Source organism: Sprattus sprattus, assembly GCF_963457725.1.
Source record: "Sprattus sprattus genome assembly, chromosome: 20".
Lineage (NCBI taxonomy): Eukaryota > Metazoa > Chordata > Actinopteri > Clupeiformes > Clupeidae > Sprattus > Sprattus sprattus.
Window position 1 is genome coordinate 17,983,537 of NC_137918.1, and position 24,488 is coordinate 18,008,024.

Here is a 24,488-nt window from a genome sequence, read left to right on the forward strand (position 1 = left end):
GGGCCCGCAGTTCTTGGGGGCCCATAGACATGTTATGTCTAAATTGATACCATCACCCTCTTATACTGCGTCTGACAGAAGTCTATGACTCCAGTTTCTGCAGCATAAATACAGAGAAGAACTGGTAATGCATTTCAGAGAGTGAGTAATGCTAGCTAGAGACTTTAAAAGGTAAACGTAGGTAGATCTCCATCATGGTATGTATTATTTGTGGTTAAAATTGTAACAACCTATAACAAAATGATATTCTTATCTTACATACTCTATAGAAACTATTAAAAAAAAAGATTCAATGAAATGAACAAGTTCTTATATCTTTGGTATTTTTGTAATTAAAAGATTTGCAATGATTTCTGGGTAATATGTATGTTGTTGTCCTATGACGAGCAATGCGATATAGCTAGTTTAGGCGCAAAATCTGAACGTCAAGACTGACATTTTGACTGTACACAGCCGGCCTGAAGGCCAAAACGATGCCTTTCAAACACAAAAGTGGTGATGCATGATTGCTTTTTCAATGGGTAGGATAGCCAGACCATCCAGCTTCTCCTGCTCCTCAGGTAGGTCTTAATGAGTTTCAATTTGGAAAATTGAATTGGAGCATTCAGGGACGTAAATCACAACTACTCACATTTTATTTAGTGTTTGGAGTGTCCTGAACATATTCCACCCAACTTTTATTGAGACACAATCTGAAGTCACCAGAATCATTGCTGCTTAACATTTTTAACATGTTCAACCAACTTTAATGAAGACAATCCTTGTGGTGTGTTTTACTGTGTCTTACTACAATATTTGAAAAATTGCCTATTTAGTCAGTGTTCCCTATATTTAAACAAGAAAATCATACTTTTTTAACATCAGTGAATCGTTTTTAACCCATTTGGATGTTTCTATGAAATTAATATTTCTGACCGTTTAGGAAACACGGGGCTATTAAGGGACTTTTATTTTGAAAGATTGTAACCGAAAGTTGCTCGAGCTGATTTGACTTGTCGTTCACTGAACACTGCTGGATGGGAGTACCTCGAAACTTTAAACCAATGTTACGTTGTAAGTTATTGAAGTAAAATGAAAGTTATACATTAGATTGTACTTATTCATCTGTTTATGTTCATACATTTTGTCAAAAAGGTTACACGTAGCGTGCCTGAGCGTGAGTATTCGAAATTACATTGGCCATTAAAAAAGTTGGCTAATAGCAGGTTGATGATCTGCTAAATAGTCTGAAGTTTTTATAGTTCTGTTTCAAAACTTGATGAAGACTACATGGACAAATTGCAGGTGCATTTAAAAGTGTAACCGTTTTACGAAAACCATAGCGTATAAGACTTGGCTCAGATTTGAAATACACAAAGGCTCTCCGTCACGTGGATAACGTTGATAACCTACATTTCAGCTTTTGCGTTTAGTTTCTGTAACGTTATCTCTGACAAGAATAGCAATAATATTGTGTCATTAAACTCATACATTATCCTCATATGGTGTACAGGATAATGCACGAGACACATCTTAGCCTTAGGCTATTGGATCAAAGTTAAGTGTGGTTGTCAAAATAGCTTTAATAAATTAAGCTGGGGGAGAATACAAGGTTCAATATTGTGTTTGTGACATTATTTATTAATTTAATCTTGATAGTCTCCAGTGTAGAATCTACACCAAACGCAAAAAACAAACAAACAAATGTTTTCTTTCTCCATAGGACTGCCCAGAGAGTCAAACACTGAGGCTGAACCGACATCAGGGTGTGGAGGAGTGCACCACTGCCAAGATGGCACACTATAATCGAAGGAAATGAATACAGGTGTTACAAACCCAACATAGAAAAATGGTTCATGCTACGTGTGGACATACAACAAGTGGAAATGATGAAGCAGCCACACAGCCATAGCGCCTCAATCCCATCACCACAACCAAAACCTGGGTGTGAAAGTGAATGTAACATCATAGGATGGTCTGATACTAAGGCAGCTGAATCGATTGTGGTTCCCATCAGTGTTAAACCAGAGCCAAATTTAGATCCATATTTTCTATCACTTGAGTTGCCCTTGAGAGAAACTGAAATCAGTCGAGATGATCAGAAGATGAAGTTGGATCTTTTGAACCTCAAATTGGAGATTAAGCCTGAACTGTCCACTGAGGAACATATTTCTTTGGATGTTGCTGAGATGATTGTGGACCCGTTCAAAGACTGTTTGGTCAAACCTGAGAATGAGCAAGTACACAACCATGATATTCCAGAACACTCGGACGAAAGACTGGGTGAATTCTCAGAAGAAAGTCTGCTGTATCCAACACCACAAGCAGAAGAAGATCACAACAATTCTGAGGTGTTGGTGCTTAATGAACCTGAAGGGTTAAATCAGGAAGGCCGCGTTTGTCATCTTCTGAGGTATAGAAGCCAAGTGCAAAAGAAACATGTGAAACAACAACAACACAGTGAGAAAGAACCTTGTAAAGGCAGAACAAATAAAACATCTGAAGCAAAGACCAAACCAAAAAGCTCCACCCCGCATGTCTGCTCACTTTGTGGAAATATCTTCGCTTACCCCGGCGGTTTGCAGGTTCACATGCGGCTACACACTGGGGAGAAGCCGTACGTCCGCCCCACCTGTGGGAAAGCGTTTGCTCGCAAGGATAGGCTACAAGACCACACATGGATCCACACCAAAGCAAAGACCAAACCAAAAAGCTTGACCCAGTACGTCTGCTCGCTTTGTGGTAATATCTACGCTAACTCCAACAGTTTTAAGGTTCTGTGAAGGAATTATTCAATTCTATATAGGAATTTATCATTTATGGTTAACTATTAGTATTCTCATTTAGTTATAGGCATTTCTGTATTTCTTTGTCTGTGTTCCAGTGGAGACAAAAAGTCTGCTTGTCTTGTACGGGTTGGTATGAGAAAGGGGCCCGGATAACTTGCATGTCAAAGAATGTTTAAGTAACTTGGTTTATGAGGGGCTGGGTAACTTACATGTCAAAAGACTGTTTAGGTTATTTTGAAATATGGTATGGAGCAAGACTGTTTCTAACTTCAAAGGGAACAAAGGAATTGGGGAGTGTTTTCATGTTAAACTTGAATATGTGAATATTTGAATATGTGAATATTAATTTCAATAAAGAGCAGACATTTTGTAGGAGAGGTTAGTGCCTGGCATGAAGACAATCATGCAGGTCACTCCTCTGGGGCCCAGAGTAAATGTCTGTATTTTAACAATATTCTCGGGTGTGTGTCTCAATTCTGAGGTAAAGAATACAGTCCTAGGTTAAGGGTTATTTCCCTGACAGGTTCACATGCGGATACACACCGGGGAGAAGCCGTACGTCTGCCCCACCTGTGGGAAAGCGTTTGCACACTCCCACCAGCTAAAAGACCACATATGGATCCACACAGGTCAAAAAAAGCCGTCCAGAAAGCCCGCCAAGATGCAGACATTACCCTGCAGCAGGTGTGACAAGACCTTTTCCGGGGCCAAGGGCCTTAAAAGCCACATGCGCCGGCACACATCAGGAAGGCCGTATGCTTGCTCCCTGTGTGAGAAATGCTTTATCACTGTCAGTGACCTGAACAAGCACATCAAGCTCCACTCCAACATCAAGCCTTTTGTTTGCACTGAGTGTGGAAACAGCTTCCACCGCCGGTGCACATTAGAGCAGCACCAGCGTATCCACACAGGCGAGCGGCCATACAACTGTGCAGAGTGTGGGAAGGCCTTACGGTATAGATACTCTTTAACCATGCACATGAAGACCCATAGAAAATGATGAACTCTACACAGGGATGGAAGAAGAATGGACAGGAATATACGATTTTTTTTTTTGTCAATCATGTTTTTATTTCTACACATCTGGACTAATGTCATGCTCTGTTTACTTGGATAAATCAGCATTGCTTTGCTCAACTTCAGGTGGTGGTGATTACAGCAGCCAGGCTTTTAACAAGAACTCACAGGTCTAAGCATATTCATCCGATGGGGTAGTGTCTCTCCAAAAGCTTCTAGTATGTTTTGCATGAATTTCAAGGTCTTGGGGTGTTATATATTAAGCACTCCATGGCGTGGCATCAAATGATATATCAGAGCTTCTACACCTATACTCCTGTGAGATCACTCATCACTCATCATGATCTGCCGGCTCTTCCAGAGTTCAGACTAACCGCTATTAAGGGTGATTTCTCCTTTGACATTTTGGACCTTAAAATCTAAAACAGCTGTAATGTCACTGTAATGTCAGATCTGCTTAAAACGATTTTCCAGATTCCTGTGTAACTGGTGATTTATTGGTCATGGGGTTACTTTAAGGGTATTTATTTTGTTATTTAATTCTAATGAAATAAAGATTTGTACTTGTGTATCCATTATATTTTCAGTTTTATCTGACCAAACTAATTTGTACTACTTATATCAGTGTGATCTGATATGAAAACATACTTCATGTACCTCTCTTTTGCATAGAAAACGAATGTTATAGCAAAAATAATGAAATGAAACTCTCTCACATTGTCTGCATTTCTTATTAAGGTGTTTTAATGTATTTTATTTAGATGATCTGAATGATTGATGAGCTTGTGATCCTGACCTGAATATTTCATTATCAGATTTTAGAATTGTGATGCATTCAATAAATGGATGAATGATCACCTATCCAGGCTTATGACCTTAAGTCTTCTGATGAAACGAAGAAGGATCTGGGTGTTTCAAGACTCATCAACACAATTACTGTTTAGCAGTTGTTTCTCACTCTTTCTCACTTCCTGCAAGAGACGGCAGATGTTTTGCTCCACCGTTCTGTATGTGCAAAACACAGAAGCAAAAAAGCAACTTAAAGGACCCATCGTATGCCCATTTTACCACAAGTTGAAATGGTTCCTTGGGGTCTTTATGAAATGCCAGTAACATATTTTGGTCAAAATACCACAAGAATAATTTTATACAGCACCCTTTTCACCCTGTCAAAACAGCTCCCTACAGATTGACCTGTATTGAGTGCCTGTTCCTTTAAATGCTAATGAGCCAGCTCACTCCTCCCCCTCCTCCAAGAGTTGCGCTCGCATAGCTTGAACAGCTAACTACAATATAGAAAGATGGCTACTGCAGAAGACAGAATCGTACAACCGTATCTGTTTGAGCCAGAGTCAGAAGCAGAACAAGAGGCTCCCGAACATATTCAAGAAGTTAGGGCTCAACAAAACGTTTCTGAATGGTAAGTAAACTTTGTCAAATCTACATTTAATTTTTTGTTTTAACTTTGGCTAAGGTCATATGGTCAGGTTGACGGTGACGAGAGCATTGCACTGCTAGTAAATAGTTTGTACATGTGAGTAATATGAAATAAATACAGTGTGTTTTATGTAAGTTACTGTTTGTGAAAAGGCTGTTTTTCTAGGCATTTAAATCAACCAGATGGCTTGCAGGATAGATAGATATCTTAGCATAAGTGGTGCAAAGCAAAAAACACGGGTAAAGCTCGAGCTGTAAAGTAAAATATTATCTAACAGTAATGGACAAAGCAGGTGTAGAACATAACGTAACGAGTTTACCTCCGTTTATTAGCGCTCAAACCTTGTTTTCGTTGTATTTGTCGACTTATGTCTGTAACTGTAACTAAACATTCAAATACACTTTACCTATAATGTTGTCACTTTTTAAAACTCTTTATCTATACAGGTGTATTTGTGCCAATTGTGAGCAAATGCCTAGAGCCTGAGAATGTATGCTGCATGGAGATACCACAGGTAGAATTCTTTGTGAATGACATGACATCTTTGTGAATTATGCAGTCATCTTCTGTTTTATATTCAATGATACTTACACTTTCAATATTCAAGGTAACAAGAAGACTATGCAACCAACCATCCGGGCATTCTACCTGTGTGCTTCCCTCTCGAAGCGTCCTTGAGCACGACATGTGAACCCCTTATTGCTCCTGATGTGCAGTGTGCCATCAGTGAAAAATGTAAAATGTGTCACATCCTTGTAAGGCGCTATGGATAAAAGCGTCTGCTAAATGATGAAATGTAAATGCTTGAATGTGTTTTCACTACAGAATGCATTCAACATCTATAGAGCAGACTATGGGCCTTATGTCTAAGGGGAATATAGCAGTAAGTTGTTTTTTATGCATGAGTCATCAGTTATTTTTTACAATACAAACATAACTGGGCAAGATCGTTTAATCTTCCCTTGGTCTTACTTTGCTTACTGCTCATCTCAAATGTGTCAACTGTTGACATGTTACATACCAAAACTGTTTCTTTAGACTTTTTAAACATAGTTATTAAATGTATTGGCTAGTACATGGGTAATACAAACAGAAATACCACTTATAATAAAAACACTTTGTGCCATCAGTAGCCATACTGTTACCAAAGGACGACTCAATAGATGTGTATATCACCATTTATTCTCTAAATACAATGTAATCTTTGCTCAGAAGTTACAAGTATTTTGTGTACAGAAGCTTTGTTAGCTGGTTTTGGGGCTTTCTGGGACAGAGAATCTGGGTGCCCTCCTGCGTGGTGCTCCAGATATGCATCTTTGGAGGATCTGTATGACACATGATGTAGCCTTGGACACTGTTCAGATGTTCTTCCTTAACAACAAAAGAAGCAATGTTATGCATGATTTTTCCTGAATGCAATAAAAGGACTCAATACTCCATACTGTAAATGAAATGTCATCTCATTGACCATTATCCTTGCACTGCCATGAATACAACATGAACTAAAAGCATTTGAAGAAATGTTGTATTCCACCAACCTAATATAATTTTCCCAACACAGAAGAGTAGGTACAATAACATTGGCATACTATGCATGCTCTACGTACATTTTTCTCATAAATCATTATGAAATAATCGTACATTGAATAGGTAATGGGTTTGGTAACTGCAGGTGAGTCTTAGCTGCTAATCACGTAGTTCATGAATGGGTAATGCCCATTTAACATGTATGTCTCCCGTCTTTGTAAAAAAAAAAAAAAAAAAAATTCCTTAGCGATTGCTATACACAAGCTGCATAAAAGCACACCGCAAAACAAAAGTGCCCTTTTAGCAAAATGACATCCAAATTAACTTCTGTACACGTTAGCATAGATCATACAGGCTAAGGCTGTGTTCACGACTGACTTATTTTTAATTAGAAAAAAAGCTCTGCCTTCAGCGCCTATTTAGTGCGAAAATTCTGTAACCTTAACAACGGGAATCATACATTAATATCCGTTAATTATCAACTGCTATCATTAGCAAGCTATCGATACTATGGCGAATGAAATGCATCTACTTGAATACGCGTTTGAGGAGGAGGAGGAGGGTGAGAAGAAAAGGCGCCTTCTGTGGGTGCAGGAAGCTATTTTAGTCTCCTGAGCCAGCTACAGTTCAAATAGCTAGCAAGCTGCTTATGGTCACAACCCACAGAAAGTTCAAAATGCCCAGGATATGTTGTGCTGTTGGTTGCGACAACAGACACCAAAGAAACCTAGATGTACAATTGATACAATCGTGAATAATTGCTGTGTCTTCTCTCTGCAAAACTCCCCTGGGCAAGCTAGAGTGCTAATAGCTAGCGAACTGTTTAGCGAAAAGCTTAGGGCTCTAGCTACAACTAAGACACCGCACTAAAAAAACACGGTGGATAATTGCTGTTTGAATTACTCCGCCATCTTAGCCGTTTTTAAAAAGGCATCTGCCTTTTTCTTTCCCCGAAGGGTTGCATGTAAACTGGCAGTTGAAAAAATAAGTTATACAGCCAACAGAGAAAATCAACACACTGACAACATTGTTAGCTAGTGCACTGCTGGAGCAAATGGCGTTGAGGCTACAACATGCTAACGTCGCAAACCACCACACTGAATGGGCAAGTAACAGAATATTTTTTTTAAATACTTACATTTCCCTCGTCTGCAGTTCATTCCAAGACATTGCCTTCAAATATGAATTCAATCCATTTCTCTCGTGTCTTCTGAGGCTGGGAGGTGATGTAGAGATCTGTACAGCCTACCACAGCACATCTTGAGTAATTAATTTGCTTCATGCTGCTAGCAAGCTAGTCCAAGTTCATATCATATAATAATGAGTGTAGGGGGGGCGGGGGGATGAGATGGGGGGACGGGCCCAAATCAAACTGACGACACTTTGATAAGGAAGTTCATTGGCAGTCACACAAGCATGTCGTTTCTGACGTCCAAGAACAATAACAGATCGCGGGATTAGTTTTTTTCCAGACTTTTTGGGTCAGTAGACATGCCAGATACCCAAATCAACGTGTAGAAGCACTAAAAAGGTGGAATTTTCATAATATGGCCCCTTTAAGAAAAATGGAGGGAAAGGAAGATATTTCTTGAAATGTTTATGGGTTGCATTGAAGTTAAGAAAAACATGCAAACAGCTAGCAAATGTCTGGATACAGCCACTCCACTGTTGAAGTCCAATTGCAAGCTTGTTACATACTCTGGCCACACAATGGAGCCAAAGGGCAAGGCAATGCTGAAGTGCTACCATAGGGACAAGGAATATCAGTTTGAATTCCAAGTTGGGGAGGGCATCTCACCTGCAATAATAAATTCATGCAACCGTAAAGAAAGTACCAGATAGTTCTGTTTTCTAGGTTTTGTGATTAGCCATGATGATTGCTAGGTAATATGTTTTCCAATGTCAAGTCTCTATTTGATCATGTGACCAAAAACAGATCTAAGGAGAGTGGTACCAGTTAAGTAATACAAGATTTGCCCCCTCTTTATCGTAGCACATAATTTAAAATGCTTGCTTGTGATGCTGCAATACACAGAACTGGGGTATTTGAATACCTATTGTCTCTCACTGGAGGCAATCCATGTCCAAGTTTCCAGGTATATTTTTTTTGACTCAGGTTGTTTTATCAAAGTTAATGTGTCAAGGCATGGGCAAGGTTTGTCAATATAAAGATTAATCTCAATGTATTTATGAGTAATCCATAATACAACCATATGGATCTGATGGAATATTCTGATTCCAAGTGATATTCAATACAGTAACATAAGTCCCAACACCTGTGCAATGTCATCCAAATTAGCCTCGCTATGAGAGTCTTACTGGTATGGTACTGCTCTGGTGTGGCTAAACAGGTGAATAATCATCAAATGAACTACTACTAGTCCTTTTAACTTGAGGAGACTGAAGTGGATGTTTGATTTATGTGGACTTCATTGAAATGGTATACATTTCCAAATGATACGAATTGGCGCACATACTTAAATTACTTTTTATTAAATAAGGTTATTCATTCCAGACATCCACAGGGTCATGCCTATAAGCTCATATGTTTGAACATGGTCAGCACCAAAACCGATGTGTGACTATCACAAGACATCTGGGTCATATATAGCATCTGACAAAATGAGACAGCATTTCTGGAGCAAGTTGAGGCACACTATGCGTCGGGCCTAACAACACCCTCGAACAGTACATTATTGACGATACAGTACTGCCTCTCGTACCTTATTTTTTAAATGAAACATCTTGACACCTGGAGAGATGTTTTTACTTTTAAAAGATCAGAATTACAAGATAATGAGTGCAGGCACAAATACCAGAACAGTGCTATGGTACTGAGGATGATTTATTTTCACCTGTTTGTGTGATCGAGATACAGTTACAGTTGGAGAGAAAGATCCTTTTGTATGTTCAGCCACACAAGCTGAACTTGAAGCCCTGAAAGTGAAGTTCCTGTATTTCAGATAATTGCCCAACTGAAAATACAACCTGTCCAGCAAGTCACTTAACAGGATATGCTGAATGGATATGTGGACACATATACAGCATACTGTGGCTCTGATACTTTCTGTGACACATCAGTACACAGAAACATTGCATGCAATGCCTGGCAAACACTATGCGTCGGGCCTAACAACACCATCGAACAGTACATTATTGACGATACAGTACTGCCTCTCGTACCTTATTTTTTAAATGAAACATCTTGTTCGTGTTCATTGTCTTCACAGCTATTACTCTAGTTATTACCTCCGCCAAGGAGGTTATGTTTACGCCCCTGTATGTTTGTTTGTTTGTTTGTCAGCAGGATTATGCAGAAACGCATGGACCGATTTCCATCAAACTTTGTGGGGAGATTGGGTAATGTAATGGCAATAACTGATTAGATTTTCAGATGTCAAGGTCAAAGGTCAAGGTCACAAGGCGGAGGTTTGCATTCTCTGAATGCTCCCATTCTTGTTCTTTGATGTATTTATTTTTAATGAGTATTGTCATACACACCCTTAGGAGGTGCACGTGGTATTGTATAGGCTATTTTTTTTTATTCTGAGATCGTCAAAGTCACAACAACCGATTTAGTGAACGTATTTCAACAGGACCCTCGAACAGTACATTATTGACGATACAGTACTGCCTCTCGTACCTTATTGCTTAAATGAAACATCTTGTTCGTGTTCATTGTCTTCACAATTATTACTCTAGTTATTCTTTGATGTATTTATTTTTTAATGAGTATTGTCATACACACCCTTAGGAGGGGCTGGTCTGGGTGGGTCTTATCAAGTCAGATGTCAAGTGGTGCACAGTTGCACCTTCATCACAGGCTTGATCTTAAAATTGAAATCTAAAATTGGGCAGAGGACAGGTCAAAAAGGTCACACGGACAGATTGGTAAAAGTGGTGGGATTAGTGGAACACACAGTTGAAGACGGAGAAAAATGTGATTCCATTATACCCTCATGTTTAAAGATTATAGAGTGTGGATCTTACCTTGTGTCTGTTATTAAACCATTTTAGAACACAGTATGTTACAATAATGTTGTAAGGTTAAATAAATAAACTACAGACTGCATTTACTTTAACTGCATTTTGTATTCTTCATTGCATAGAGTTTGGCCACCATCTACTGGTAGTCATGGTGAACTATGAATTCTATTTAGCAAGTCTAGAAAAAGGGGCCGATGCACGCAAGACGTAAGAAGTCGTGCAAGGGCGCGCAAGGGCCTCTTGCGCTTGCGCTTACGCTTACGTCTCTGAGCATAAATCAGCCTTAAAACAGAGCATATATTACCCTTTGGTGTTGCATGCAGGCTGAGAACAGTGAATTTGCCAACCAGCACATCGGGAGCGTTTGGGGGTTCAGTGTGGAGGAGTCGGGATCGAACTAGCAAAAACGACTCCTCTACCTCCTGAACCAGTGTCACACACTAACACAAAGTTAACACACATTACCTTCTCTCTTGCCTGGGCATCTCAAATCACCCTCCTCATCAATAAAACAATCTTGCAGGAATATGTAGCCCAGTTTCAACGGCTGTGAGCTCCCAAAGTATCTTTTCTTGTACCTGGCTCTGGTAGACTGGTACACACACTGGACGGGTGCCATGCTACTTGCTGGGAGAGAAGCATGCTGGCTCTTTTAGAAAGTCCAGATTAAGTCATTGGCTGACAGTGAAAAAATATATATATATTTCCGTGTTTGTCAGTGCAAGGGGACATATGTAGGAAGGTGTTTATTTTGATCAATTCCTAACTTCGACATAACTCATCAATCATGCGTTGCAGACACGGTCCTTCTGATTTCAGGTCAGAACAGGTCTGTGAACAGGAAGTCAGGAGGTCCCCACTGTGTCAGGATACGTTGAGTATAAACTATAAACCTGTTTTAGTCTTTTTAAGGAGTCTATTTCAAATCCAGTACCCACTGATGACAAATTAAGGGATGTTGCACATTCGCTACAGAGAACTGATCTAGAATATTTTGAAATGAACTCTGTGTATGCTTTAGTGTTTATTAAAGGGTGTGTGGTGTAGATCTGTGTGTAGATCCAAGTATATTGAAGGGGTCAACTACCACATTTCCTCAACTGAATCCTCAATCAACCTAAATATGAGGATGTCAGAAACTGATTCCTGTGAGATGATCTTGTGATGGTTAGACGTACAATGAGAACCAGTGCTGACAGCATGTCTGAGGGCTGATACAGTCTTTTAAGAGAACACAATACTCAAACACAAGTTCATTGATGTTCTTTTCTTTATTCACGCTTTTACCAAGATGTTTTTGAAAATGTTCGCCTGTCTGAATGTTAGCCTTAATAAAATGATAGTGCCACGACAAAATTGGCAATTTCTTGACATGTTTCTCTACTGGATGTAAGCACTACCTTGACCTGAGGCATAAGGATGTAAACTTAACAAAGAATGTAACCTATTTGAAAACTGCAGGAAATTAAACACACAAGAAAGATACATTAAACCTTGGGAACTGTTAGATCGGTGCTTACTCAGACTTCCACTCCAGTGTTGGCATCCATGGAAGAAACTGAATTCAATTTTCACTTCAGTCATAATGTCTGATTGGCAATGATGGCACATGTAAAGGAAGCACTGGAGGATGAGAAGGAACATTGATGTGCATGAAAACATATATTTAGAAACACAGTAGACTGTTTCTTTCTCATTATTTCTACTTTGGTTCATCTTGTGGTTGTTTTGAGTTTGTCTAGGATGTGTTTATAATGAAACACTGTAATATACTCATACATTTTCCATATTACAGTAAGTAACGCTAAAGTAATCCAATGTGTCATGTTTGTTCTAACTCTCAACTGCTAACCTCTTGACGTCTTCCTGTAGTAGAGCAGTCCAGCAGCACAGACCACCAGTCCCAGCAGCAGGCCAGCAGCCCCAATGGCAATCTTATTCCTCTCAGCCTTGGGCATGGAGGAGTCTGTCAGTATAGAGGGTACACACACAGTTGTAATGCTGAAGAGAAGGATTTCAGATACAGCTTGAATGATAAGATGATGATAAGAAATCGAACACCACATATTTTGACATCCTCCTCGTCTTTGGTTCATTTAGTTTTCTGTAATTTGCTAACCTCATGCACAGAGAAGTAGTCAGCACGATTTAAGTGTGTATCGATTACGATACAACTGACTATTGGATTTCTTTTTTTTCAAAACTAAACACAGAAATGACAAAACAGCATGTACAAAACTAACTACAGCAGATGCCGCGTGAGGAAGCAGCTTTAAGGAAACAGACATAACTGCAAGCCAGTCCTCACCCCAGACGAACTCCTTGGGCTCCTTGAGGCTGGCGTGCTCCACCACACAGGAGATCTTCTCTCCAGCTTTGGGGGTGAACTCCAGGTGGGAGTGGATCTGGTAGTACCAGTCTCCATCCGCCTGCTCCTCCGTGGCTGAGACATCACTGGTCACCTTCTGACCGTCTCTGTACCAGGTCACACGGATCATTCGTGGTTCGTGTTGTAGGCACTACACATCAGCATGGCGAGATGATGGCTACTGAATGGCCTCACCAAATCCAGATTCACGCTGGGCTCAACTGTAAAAGTGCAATTTTTTCAGAGTGATGAATGGTGGCGATCATTTTGAAACACTGTTAATGACTTAAGGACAAAGTAAGGACTTACCAGCTATGGGCACTTGCATTTTTTTCAGCTTCATACAGAATGCCCTCCTCTCGTAATGTTTGAAGGCTTCCTGTTGGGAAGTGTGAGTTAAGGGAGAAGGGATGAAAATAAATACTTCACAATATTACAAAAGAGCATGTTGTAGGCTGCAATGAAACTAAAGCTTGAGCAAAGGTTCACCTTTCAACAGTAGAATGAACTTGTAATTTGATCATGCACGTATGTGCCTCACCTTTGACGTCCATGGCAATGAGACGAGGGGTGTAGGTGACCTGTCCCCCGAGGGTGACCCCCTCTCTGAACATGACATCACTCTGCAGCTCCTCGGGAGACCCATCTGAGTCATAACAGAGAGATGCTTCCTGCCATTAAGTATGAGGCACAAAGCAGATAAATAGTTAGAAGAAGGGGAGAGAATTGGAGAGAAAAGCATAAAGAATACCCTTAATCATTGTTTTAAGGCAGTGTAGGCTTGGTACTTTTACAGAACATTGCAGGGTACTAAATATTCATTCTGCCTGGGCGATAGAGCCTAAAAAATGTAATCTTTTATGTATTTTGTATTTAAGATTCTTCAAGGGAGCCACCTTTTGCTTTGATGATAGCTTTGCACAATCTTGGCATTCTCTCAATCATTTTCATGAGGTAGTCAACTGGATTAGTTTTCTATTACCAGGTGTGCCTTGTCAAGAGTTAATTTCTGGCATTTCTTGCCTTCTTCATGTGTTCGGGACCATCAGATGGGATGTGCAGAGGTAGGGTTGCTATACAGTGAATAGCCCTATCACTACTTCTACTGTACTAATCCATATAATGGCAGGAACCACTCCACTAAGTAAAGAGAAACGATCAGTCAGGTCAGTCAATCTGAAAAAAATTCAAGAACTTTGAATGCATCCTCAAGTGCAGTCGTGAAAATGATTAAACGCTTCGGCGAAACTGGCTCTCATGAAGACCGGCCTCATTACAGTTACAAGCCTCAAAAACTGCCAATTTACATCACCTCAGATTAGATCCCACATAGACGACACATCTATAGGACCTATGTAAAAATGCTCTTCATAGACTACAGCTCAGCGTTCAATACCATCATCAAAGACATACATACTAATCAGGCACTAACTGCACTAGGCCTCTTCCCCTCCATCTTCACCTGGATAAAAGACTTCCTCACTAACCGCCCACAAACTGTGAAACTCGGCCCCCACCTCTCCTTCACCATCATGCTCAACACTGGCTCTCCAGATGACTGTGTGCTGAGCTCACTACTCTACTCTACTCCTTGTTCCTAGGAGCCCACTCATCCGATGACCTCTCATGGTCTGCCAACACCTCAGCGATAGTTGAGAAGGCACAGCAGCGATTACACTTCCTGAGAGTACTCTGGAAAAACAACCTAGAGTGTAATCTGATGGTGGCCTTCTACCGCACCACTCTCAAAAGTGTACTGACTTACTGCATGTCGGCTTGGTACTCCTGTTGCAGTGTTTACCCCGATGGCCAACAGAACATTAAACACAGACATGCACTAAACGTGGAATTTCATTGTGCAATATTAATACACTAATCTTTTTATTCGACTGCAAGTCACTTATGGCATCTCGGTCACTCAGTGTATGTAACTGTTTAGATTTTGTTTTGTTTATTTTTGTCTTAGTTTTTGCTTGTGGTGATTATTTTCGTTTGATAAGTTTGTTTTACCTTTTGTCTGTCTCATGATTGGGTTTAGTTTATAGGAGGTGAGGTCATGGGGGTCAGGGGTCACACACACACCCTTATTATGGTAGCGTTCATTGTACCCGACTAGGAGACCTAAGACGCTGGCTCGCGGTCGTGGTAGTATACCGCTGAGTCCAAGCTGATGAATGTGATTGCGTTTACCTTGCCTCATTTCCCCTCTCAATTGTTATGCAGCCAACGAGGTATGTTTGTCTATTTATGATGCTTTATTTCTTTGATTTCTTTGGGTTTGATTGTTTGGTTTGATTGTCTGTTGATTGTGTTTTTACTGCTTTTAACCAGTTCGACGTTGGATTTCAAATGAATTAAAGAGAGAAATAAATCCATCAGTAAATGAAGAACTTTGGCCTAGCGTGTTTCCTGGAGAGGAGTGGAGGGGAGTGATGGTGTATAAACAAAATGTTACTGTTTTTATTGTGATGCGCCTCAGGCAAGTACTTGTACTCTATACCACCACACTTTGTTGAACTCTTAATATTTATTTTTTAGCTTTTTGTAGCTTTTTTTTAGCTAGTTGTACTATTGTTGTGTTATATGTTGTCCCTCGTCGGACCAACAGTGTCCCACTACACTGTTAACAATTGCTGCAATTCAGTTTGTTCCATACCAGCTTGACACTGAGATACGCTCCAAAATCTTAAGGGTTCTTCCTGCCCATGCCACACTTTTCGATGTAAATCAGGCTGGTGGGTAATCACTGCAAACCGCAAGGTGGCATTCTACTAGGGTGCAAAATGTCTTAAATATAGGGCACTCTAATGCAATGTGTGTCCAGAACCGTTGACTCAACAATGTTCAAATTGTGTGATCTGATATTGTTTACATTTCTAATCTTATTTATCTTTTCTTCGTAAATGTGTGAAGTTTTAAATATAAAATGCACAATTTAAGGTTGATGCAAATGCAATTTTGTTGTGCTTACCCAATGACTATGAAGCTCTTGACTAGTCAGAAATTTAAGTTACAGTGACAGGCATCTTTAGCTACAGTTAGCCAGGTGGATAACAAGGCAACGTTTAACCATCCTACAGGCTTTGTCGACAAACATTTACTGTTCCAAGCAACAGTCAATTAATTCACAGAAGTTAAAGTAAGCTAACCTACCGATCGCTATACCATTTACACTAGTACAGCAAACTTAAATTAACGCCCAACCAGATCGTATGGGCATAATGGCCAAGATAGCAATAAATACCATAACGTTACCTGTAAATTCCACCAGTGGGTCCCGACAAAGTTTGAATAATGTCCGAGCAGCAGCGTTATCACTTCTCTACAGAAGCCGCTCATTATGGTCCAGCTAAAGTTCTATTTCTTAACACGTAGCCTACATGAAATGATATACTGGTATCTGTCAAGTACACCACGATTTTGCGTGGAGTAGCACCGACATTTTCAATATGGCCGCTATTTTGCCTTTTTCTGTAGGTTTGAATTTTGGGCATGTCAATAAAAAAATAATTATTCGTTTCCGTTTCAGAAGATAGCCTTTGTGTGCTTATTCTTGAGCAAAAGGGTAACGAGCAAATAGACGAAATAAAAAAACCTGAGTGTCTAAAATTACTGTTAAAAAAGGTTTTGCTTCGTAAACTACTTATTGTATTAATTAAGCATATGTCCGTTGACGGGATGCGGTTGGACTTTGATCAACGATGTCATATTATTTCCGAAGTCTTTATTGAATTATCAAAATAATACGGGGCACTTTTTAAATAAAATTATTTTGAGATCCGGGGCTTGATATAAAATAACCGGGGCTTTAGCCCCAGAGCCTACAGTGGAATGGAACATTTCAAAGGAAAATCAAGAACTGAATTTTGTGACTTTCTCATAGTATCAAGAAGAGAATGAAAGAACTGAGATTAATCTGAAATACTTCCTCCGTAGAAGAAATAAATATCCAAATGTGTCTAAACTTTGCCTTTTATTGTCACGTTTCTACCTGCAGGAGGGCACATTTGGGTCAGGTGTAACGTCATAATGTGCATTGCCACGTCTTTGACTGGCATTGCTACGTCACGCTCAGTAGCTATAAAATCGGATGGTCAAACTTGATTGTCAGTTTTTGCGACAAGACAATTAAGTGGCTTATTATTTACACATACTGGAACAAGAAAACACAGACTACATACGGCAGTGAAACAAGGTGAGTCTCCTTTAGGTAGATCAAACATGGTCTGAATGGGACCATCATACCTATCAGAGTATAATGAATGGTAAACTGTTATTGGTTACCAAGGGTCTTACATTAAAGTGTTCACAGAGATTCTAGTCAGCCATTTTCCAGCTCATGTCACAGCCAATTCTTTAGTCTTCGCTGAGGGTGAACATTATATTTGATGTACTTACAATGTTTTGCTTTTCAATGTTTAGATGGACTATTTTACTGCAAGCTTTCACACTCAGTTGACTGAGCCTATGAGAAAGGAGTTAGGAAGTGTCCTCGCAGACCAGGATGAAGTGGCGAAAATTGCCTTGAACATACTGCTCTCTGATATCGAGGCTATGGAGGGAGATAGGAGGTTGGAGCAACAGCAGTGGCAGATGGAGAAAGAGAAATTGAAGTTGGAGATAGAAGCTGCTCACAAGGAGGAGCAAATAAAATGTCAGGCTGCCGATGAAGGAATGGCAGAAAGGATCAAGAAAGAAACCATCGAGGCTTTGGAGGGAGAAAGGAGGTTGGAGCAACAGCAGTGGCAGATGGAGAAAGAGAAATTGAAGTTGGAGATTATAGCTGCTCGCAAGGAGGAGCAAATAAAATGTCAGGCTGCCGTTGAAGGAATGGCAGAAAGGATCAAGAAAGAAACCATGGAGAGGCTGGAAGAGAGGGAGCAAATGGAGGCTGAACACAAGAGCCTCATTGCACAGATGAAAAGGGATGAAGAAGAGAAAGACACATCCAGCAAGAAGGTGACAGAGGATTTAATAAAGGAGTTGGAAACTCTGGTGGCCTCCAGGGACCAGCAGCTTAAAGCAATGGAGGAACATTACGAGGGTGCCACATCTGACTTGAATCTAAGGCTGAGGGAGAAAGATGAGAGAATCTTATCTCTTGAAAAGGAAAGGGATGAATTTAAAGTGAGCGTGCTGCAGGCCTCAAAGATCTGGCAAATGAGGTCCAAGCAAATGGAAGACCTTGTCTTGTCTGAAGCCTTGAACACTGCTGTTATCAAACAGAGGCTGATGACAGAATTGAGGACTCAGGCTGAGACATGGATGTTTGGAAATGTAATTCACTCTTCTTTTTTACATGAAATTAATTAATCTCCTTTACCGTGAAATTCTATTGTTTGAGTACAGCACTGCCTTGACAGGGCTTAACTTCATCTTTGGATTCCTTTGTCTCTTTTCATTCCTCAGGCTTCAGAAAATTCCACAGATGGCCATATGAAGAGCATGCCAAATGTTTTCCTGAAGTGGAGGATTCGTAATGAATGGAGGAAACTACAGGGGAATCAGGCCTTCTTCAATGCTGATCTTCAGGTACTATATGCATGTTTGTTCCTTCTAAAACTGCCTTTTCTTATCTGCTATGCTTTAAAGTCTTCAAAATGTAACTGTGTTTCTGTCTCAACATTCAGAATTGCTGCCTTAGCAAAGACTTTGAGACATTGATACTTTCAATGAATGCAGCTCAGGATAAAATTAACCTGAAGTATAAGAAAACGATTGACAAGATCAGAAATGAGGCCAAGGAGAAGGAGGCCAAACTAGTTCAGGCTGAATTAAAAGAGACATCAAAGCTGGAGAAAAAGAAAAGAGAGAAAATGGAAAAGATTCAACAGGCTGAGCTGAAGGAAGAGAAGAAAAGGCAAATTCAATTGAAAAAGCAGAGAGAGCAAATGCAAATAAAGGAAAAGAAAGAGCAGGAAAAGGCAGAAGCAAAAGAACAGCGCGAGGCAAAACGGGCCGAAACAGAGAGCAGAGGTCAGAATGAATCCCAGACTGGCAGGAGGAGATTCTTCAGGGCATGCTTCTAGGTCAACTTAAGGTCAACCGCTGGCGAGAGCAAGGAGGAACACTTTGCCCCAAACCCTCACCTAAATAATCAAAACAGAACACTAGAGAAGAGGGAGTCTGCCCCTTGCTACAGCCCTGTATCAATTTAGACATAAAATGCCGTATCATCAGGCACGTGCACAGATAGACCCCTAGTGGTGCTCAAGCACCTGCCCTTTTGCCCTGGTTGAGAAAAGTGCCCTTTCCGCTGGAGCCCAATTTTTTCTTCAGTAATCAATATTTCAGAATCAAAATTAATCTCTCTGTCATCAATTCTTCCAAAATGTGTTTTGATATCTGACCGGGCATTTTTTTGAGTTAGTGTGAAAATTTCGACATTCCGACATTCTCCGCAGCGCTCACAAGCCCCCGCCGCGCCCCTCCACCTCCTAGTGCTCCTGCAGTGTTGAGCATGGTGTTGGAGTTGAGCGCTAGGCCAAACGGCTGCATACTACTTCTTCTCTGACCCGCAGCATCAGACAAACAGGTAATGACAGTGTTTGTGCAATCCCCCGACGTTGTTTGGTTATAAATTAACCACAACATTAGCGCTGCAGAAAACATTACGTCGCAACTGGTCCGACGGTTCATATAAAATAAACAAACAAAATAAACTCAAGAAAAGAGAGACTCCAAAAGCAGAAGGACAGGGAACTGCAGCAAGCAGCTCAGCTTTTATCTTGGATCAGGCCATCAACTAGTAAAACAAATGTGTTTTTTATATATTTACTTATTATTATTATTTTTAATTTTATAAATAGTTTTGGCGATGGGTGCCCTTTTTTTTGGTTTGAGCACCTGCCCCCCAAAATGTCTGTGCACGTGCCTATCTTACTATAACTATTATCTCACTATAACCGAGCCTGCCCTCGTGTTTGATCCTAGATTTAAATCTCTTTATCCTTAGACCTCTCTCCCCCTCTCTCTCCTGCCCACACTTAACCACCTCTGGGGCTCTGGTGTGAGCTTTGGCCCCCTTCATCCCTACCAGGATCATGGAACCTCTGATCTGGAAATAAAGATGCTATTAAGTACATTTCTGATTCAGGTGCTCTTTTTTGTACGTTGAGAAGTCTGAGAGGGGTGTGAATGCATTATTGAAACTGAGATAAGATTGTGGGTTGTTGTGACTTGTCACTTGTTGTGACAGCAGTAATCATTGTGAAGGTATGTCACACATGCCTATCCACCATACATCTTCTATAGGTCAGCCTGCATACATTGAGTGAGCCAAACGGTCAAATCAGTGCATATCAAGATTAAAGTGTCCAAGGCAGGCCGCTGCCACGCCTGTCCCCTGGACGCACATTTTGCCTATATCATTTTAAACTCTCACTAACCGTCGCCGTCATGTCCCTGTCCCCTGGACGCTTACAGGCATACATGAAGTTCTGCAGCCGTAATACTATTTTAAAATATATGTTTCCTTTGGAGGGGCAACACATACATGATCAAAACTGTTACTCTGTGACACTCGTTTTCAGTATCAGCATTATTTTTGTGAAGAGCTCAATTTGATTAAGTGTATCCTCTAGAAATTGAGGTTACAAACAAGGTGTCCAGCTCTTCTGGACCCAGAGGTAGAGTGTGTAAATGGTAGGTGAGAGAAAGGTAAAAACAGTAAAACAGATAATCCATGATGAAAACAGATGCCCTCTGTGATGTCTGAAACTACACCGTCAGACACCATTACAACAATGTTGGAAACAGGAACCTATTGATGAAAAAAGGTTTTTATTTCAAGATTTTGTGCATGACTAAGGATGTTTTGACCACGGACACCTGCACTCAAAATTATTCAAGCAAAGAAAGTGTGAGGTACACAATTGAGTTTAGAATGAAAAATAATTGAACCCCTATTAGAACTGTACCACTGAGGTACATGGATGTTTCATGAGTTTAACACACAGCTGTGCATCAGGTTGAATTGCTGTGTAAAACAAGAATGAGTTCAGCTGATTCACTGCTAAGCTGGAAGCTTTTACACATCAGGAGTGGGCTGAAATACCACCAGGGAGGTTTCACCAAGGGAGCACCTTCGAAAAATGTTTCTAGAAGGTTTTCAAGTGCAAAAATGTATCAATGTAATACTGGTCAGGGGGTTGAATCATTTTTTAACACAGACATCTTTCATGTGAAAAAAAAACCCAATCCTTTCTGATTAGGTTTAATATATATGATATATTTTTAGACTGACTGCAAATCACCATGTCCTCATGATTAAGGGGGTTGAATAATGTTGAGTTCAGATGTACATCCCAGGTCATTCATCTTGCATGACGTGACACATTCAAAATGGCCAATCATCAGTTGCAAATTCAAGATATGTACAGCTACTGTGGTCCTTCCCTGTACGTGTTTGCGTGCCTGGTGTCACTAGCATGTCTCGTATAGTGCAAGGCACACATTTACACACAGCTCAGGTTTCTACCTGCTCAGTGAGACACACTCTAAACCCCAATCCCAACCCAGAAAACATAATCAGTGTAACCTGTTCCGCATTGGACTTTGACATAAGTCAAATTAAAGCAAACCCCTGGTGTTAGCATTCACTAACACTTCTCTGTTAAAGTGGCCAGGAAGGAAGCTTACCTGGTAGCTTCCATTCCACCTGCTCATAATGGTTTTGACTTTGACACCACACAGGAGTCTGCACGTATCTCAGACATTCTATCCTGCTATGCTCATCAAGCTAATGCATTGATTTGAAAAATCGAATAACCAGAGATTCTGCCTGAATGAGCAGAAATTGCGTAGATCTTGTATAATCAGGCAGTATATGTTGAATAATGCTCCTCACACAGAAATCAAATTAAGGCTAAACTTGCTTGCCAGAAAAAAAAGGATATCCTCACACATTAACCAAGCAGAATAAAGCTTCTATGCAAAGATATGACCTATACATTTCAACTGAAATGCCCAACATCCCAATTTTGGGGTGTGTGTGTGTGTGTGTGCAAGTGAAGATGCATGTCTTCAAGTGAATAGTCTTAGTTGATTGGCTCATAGCCCTGTGGATGCTGGCCTTTCTTGAAGATGCAGGCCCCAGCCCCCCGAAGAGGATGAGGGCCAGGGGAGTCCCCAGCCCCACGGCCATGATGCTCAACACCAGTGGAGAGAAAGAGTCTAGCGGGGGAGGACCAAACCCCACCACCATAGACCTGAGGGAGAGCTGGAGGAAGAGGGGAGACAGATGGGGAGAGAGAGATGACAAAAAGATGCTTAAAACATGTGAAAACATAATTCTTTCAAGCTCCAATTGAAATAGTATGGCTAATTAAAGTGACTATGGCAGTGGTGGTGTAAACACACACACTCTGAATTCAACTTCTGCATTTGACCCATCCAGGGAAGTGACACACACAGCACCCAGTGAACACACACACAGTGAAAGCAGTGAGCTGCCTGTGGCGGGGCCCGGGGAGCAGTGGTAAGGTGCCTTGCTCAAGGGCACTTCAGCCGTGGATGTGGGCATGGGAGAGCAGTGGTCTACCACTTCCCCTGCTCACATTTTTCCTACTGGTCGGGGATCGAACCGGCCACCCTACGGTTTCCAGCCTGAAAATCTTACTTGTAGGCCACGGATGCCCGCAGTAAAAGTAATGAGAGTAAAAGAGAGATAAAGCGGTATCCAAGGGGACTCCGGTGTATGACCCACCAGCTGAGGTAGTTGGTGACGTTGTAAAAGGGATCTCCGGCGATGCTGAAAGTGATGTTAAGAGCAGAGGTCTGCTGCCCAGCTCTGAAGAATGCTCGGACCCACCCGGAGGGAGGCAACTGAGAGACAATGACAGGGTTGGAATGCCGGCAGGGAGTGGCATCCTCAAATTTGGGCTGCGCTGTCCGATAGGCCACCGGCTTCCACTGGGTGTACCCCGGAACTGTGGAGGAGGCGTTGCTGGGAGATGAGACACCTGAGATAAAAGGAACATGACCGAGCATTAGTGACCAGCACACACACATTCATCTTATAGCACTTCAAGCTCTTGTCTGTAAAAGGAAGGCCACCACTAGAGCTCCTTTCACCATGTAAACATATCAAACCAGGGGCAGGCCAGGACAATTCAAACTTTATTTTAATTTTCTGATTTTATTTACATTTAAGCAATATAGCACGAGTGGGAGTGGGGTAGGTAAGGGATAATCCCACGGGTGGTGTTCGGCCGTAGCCATCGAGGCCGAAGGCCGAGTGGCGTAGGCAACAACACTCGTGGGATTATCCCTTACCTACCCCACTCCCACAAGTGCTATATTGCTTTTATAAAACAATTCTACAGTCAACAAATTAACATTTCAACACAAAGTTATTGATTAAAAATTGTTTATTTCGCCATTGTTTCTCCGCAACAAAAAATTGTTCCATTGTCAACGTCTTGGTTTGGAATTTTAAAAACTTTGAATTAATGGTTATCATCAATGCGAATGTTTCATCGCGGAGTGATTTATTTTTAGCTGTGAAAAGTCCCGTAACTTTAGGTATGTTGACGAATAACCTATAGCATGGAACGTCTCTCGTTCAATCAGAAACAGCTAAATTACGTGCTAGAACCCAATTGTTTTATAAGCCTTTTTATAGACCTCAGTTATCCTAGAATATTATCTGTTCATTTCTTACTGGCTCTGGGCCAACTCCAATCAGAATTATAAAATTGTAATATTCATAAGAGGGAAGACCTCAGGCTGTCTGGCACCTCAGAGTCTGACTCTCCATATACTGTATAGCTGGCATTTGTTAGAGACACCAGACCTTAAGTTAATTTATTAAAAGGAAGCCAAAGCCAACTGCCCCTGACACTAAGCATTGTCCAGGGGAATCTCCCTGACACGAGGAAAAACACGAGCTCTTGGAATTTAGAAGCCAAACAATACCATTACAGTTTAACACTAACTAAAACTGAGGCCTACAATATACACTCGTTTTATATATATATCTGTTTCCATACTGTGTTCTGTAGTACTTATGGTAAGTGTAGTAGGCTACTTAGTGTGTTTCTATGTTTTATGTTATGTGTAGTACTTATTGTGTGTGTATGTTTTTTTATGTTAACTGTATGCACCCATGCACCAGAGCAAATTCCAGGTAGGCTTACCTACTTGACAATAAATCTTTTTCTTAATTCTGATTTCTGAAAGGAAACTTCTGACTAGAAGATAGGCCCTATAGCATTAGGTATTTCAGTCAGCACAACTAATCTTCTGAATTATATTATCGCCTGGCTGTAATGCATTCCTCAGGGGCTTCTCCACCTCCTGGTCAGACAGATAGAGAAACATGATTAGAATTACAGTTTTTTTTTAACGATCGGATACACACAATTTTGACTGCTTGGTTTTG

General features: G+C 40.7%; 1 long non-coding RNA gene and 1 pseudogene across 2 annotated transcripts; one reads left to right on the forward strand and one right to left on the reverse strand.

Annotated features, from left to right (window-relative positions):
* Positions 1-5,079: 5,079 nt before the first annotated feature.
* On the forward strand, positions 5,080-6,589 carry LOC308381179. The gene is made up of 3 exons (XR_013969028.1): positions 5,080-5,205; positions 5,670-5,737; positions 5,831-6,589. It is a non-coding gene; the product is annotated as an uncharacterized lncRNA (long non-coding RNA).
* Positions 6,590-12,584: 5,995 nt separating this feature from the next.
* Positions 12,585-14,137, reverse strand: LOC308381620 (HLA class II histocompatibility antigen, DP beta 1 chain-like; annotated as a pseudogene). The gene is made up of 4 exons: positions 14,129-14,137; positions 13,647-13,776; positions 13,046-13,326; positions 12,585-12,703 (listed from the first exon to the last, which is right to left on the reverse strand). The product of its transcript is annotated as an HLA class II histocompatibility antigen, DP beta 1 chain-like (transcript).
* Between the last annotated feature and the right edge of the window lie 10,351 nt (positions 14,138-24,488).